This window comes from Aquila chrysaetos, chromosome 11 (genome assembly GCF_900496995.4).
Source record: "Aquila chrysaetos chrysaetos chromosome 11, bAquChr1.4, whole genome shotgun sequence".
Taxonomy (NCBI): domain Eukaryota; kingdom Metazoa; phylum Chordata; class Aves; order Accipitriformes; family Accipitridae; genus Aquila; species Aquila chrysaetos.
Window position 1 is genome coordinate 40,357,604 of NC_044014.1, and position 2,828 is coordinate 40,360,431.

Below are 2,828 nucleotides of genomic sequence, written 5' to 3' on the forward strand. Positions count from 1 at the left end.
GTAGCTAGTTTTAAATTGTATTTAAAAAAAGTAATGCAATTAATGCAGTGGTCCGATAAGTTATTGCCAAACACCGTATTTGTTTACTTCCCCTCAATTATCAAGATTTGATACATCCAAGAATATTGCACTGACACGTCTGTTCTTTGTAGTCAGAGGTGTAAGGGGAGTTTTGTCGGACGGGTAACGAACAGTGCTTCTAGGCACTTCATGAAGGAAGGTGCGTTTTGCTGAATTATTAACTATTAATTTGACATATCCGTGTTTCCATGAAAAGAGAAATGTCCATCACAAAATTGTTGCCTGATGTTGTCTGTAACCTTGAACAAGTATCTTTGCATTATTTTCACGTAAGTCATGCTTTCAAGCTTGTACATGTAGTCACTGTACAGCTCTAGAAGCAGAGTGAATCTGCCACCAAGAAAGACTAGGATTAAATATTGGGGACCGCATCCTTTCTGTGTTGGACAGGAACATTCTTCCTTATTTCGTCATCATCTTTCTCAAACTTTCAGAGTTTGTTCGTAAACTTCATATTTTTTTCCGGAGCACTTTTGAGTACGTCTAGGTCTGACCACTCTTCACGCCGATGCTAACTTCCGCTGCAATGTAAATCCTTATTCTTCCCATAGGCAAATACTAATAAATCCTTTGATAAATTGTCCTCACTTCTATGTCACTGCACTAGAACCAGTCTACCCTCTTCCCTTTAGCTGCTCGTGCGATGGGGTTCAGCCGTGGCATCTCCACGCTCTGGTCAGCGCTGACGAGCCGTCAGCAGAATTATTGGCCCGGTAGTTCCTTCAGCCATGGGCTTGGAATATTCTCGCTAACAGGAAAAGGGAGGCTTTGCAACAGGTCTTTTAATTGTTCTTGCACTTTGTGTAGCTTAGCTTTGTCTTTTGAGGATAGGTATTTAGTTAATATTCTAAAAGCTAATACAGCTGTTGTTTTTAACACCTCAATGTAGTTGCTTATGTAGCTTTTGTAAAGAAAAATGTTTTTAAAATTACCTGATGTAACTTTTTGTAAAATACAAAACAAATACTTGTAAATCTGTAAATAGCTTTTGGAAAAAAAATAAATTTAATTGATCTGCAACTTAAATATGGGAATAATGTCACTTTATTTAAATTTGTAATTCAGAGTATTTTGAGTATTTTCTTATGACTTGTTCAAGTTGCTTAGAAAGTCTTTGCATACGCTGGGGAGTGGGGAGCTACCGTGCTAATGACGTAACAGACCAAGTGCTGCTCACGTGCCTCCTGGAAGTATTCCAAGAGTATTTTCCGGTGGGCTTTACATGGGGCAGGTATGGATGCAGCAGGGTTTGATCTAGGATATAGATGATGCTGATCTGTACTGCTTTAACAAGTAACTTTTCAAAAAGTATGCAACAAAATTAATTTTAAAATGGGCCATCTTTTAAAGTAAGAATATAATGCATTTCCGTAACCTGCAATAAATTAGATTTCTATTACTGAACTGTGATCTTTTCCTCTCCTCTGTGCTGCTCTGTTTGCATGGGAAAACGTCACTGAAGTAATGTGTAATTATTCAGATTGCTTTTACTTACACGAAGTAAAACTTCTGCCTTGAACAAAATGGTGAATACTGTTATGTTCTGCATGGTTTTATTTCCCTTAGCATCAAACTACGTACCTGGCCTGCTTTTAGCAGTTTTTTGGACCGCACTATTATTAATCCTGTACCTTTTGTCTTTCTATAAAACCCTGTTCTTTGACAGATCGTGATTCACACTGAGCAGAGGAAGGTCTGTGGGGTACCTACTCTGTTCATCAAACGGTGACTGTTCCCGCAGGATCAGAGCAGCCTAGTTTGTATTCTTCTTGGAAATGACTTCTGACTTAATGAACTGGGGCCATTAGCGAGTAAGCAAGAGAAAAATATGCTCCTCCTCCCGCGCAGACAGGGATCATACGAGCTGCGCCCACCTTCTTGCAAAGGCAGCTCACTTACCGTGTGTGCGCCTGCTCCTCCGAAAGCAAAGGGAAAAAACCCAGCGTTCATCACACAACTGCTCCCATCGGCGGTTCTCTGTAGGCGAATGCAACTTTGTGTACAGTGGTTAACACTTCCTGGCTGAGAGAGCCATCTTTTTTCATAGGTTTTCTGCTCAGAAACAATTCTTCTGCAATTTAAATGCTGCTGAAGTGACGTGAAAGGTTCGATGCTGAATGCTGCTCTTGTTACAGGGTGAAGGATCACCACGGAAGGGACAGGACAGCCTGAAGGGATTCACTGTCCAGCACAGTGGAATTTCATTCGTCAAGACTCGAGTTCAGTGCGCTTTTTGCAGATTGCTCGGTTGTACAGAATAGCCCAAAGCATAACTCCCAGCCTGCTCTCAGGACGCAAGTAAGTCTTAAACAGGTGTTAGTGTTCCCTCTCATAAAATGGAAAAGTGTGAGGAAATGGTACAGAGCTCAGTGTTTCATAGATACCTGCTACGCTGATAGAAAACACATGCTTTCATTATGTGTAGATGTCCTCTGCAGTATTTACTCTAAGGTGTTTTTTCCAGCAACTGGATTAACTCTTGTCCTGACCTCTGCCATCTGAGTTTTATGAAACACGTAAGCTTTTTCAACAGACCAAGAACCCCCTAGTTTTTAAGACCACAGAGTTAGAACAAAGCCCTGCGAGATCAATGGTGTTAGGATCTCGTCTGCCCTCCCCTTCCTAGCCACAAACATTCCAGTACTTGGAAAGTTTCCTATGCCAATGACCCTTTCGGCTATTATTTATTTCCAGTCATGTTGACACAAGAACACACTCTCTAGTGAAATAAACTCCATTCTCCTCTC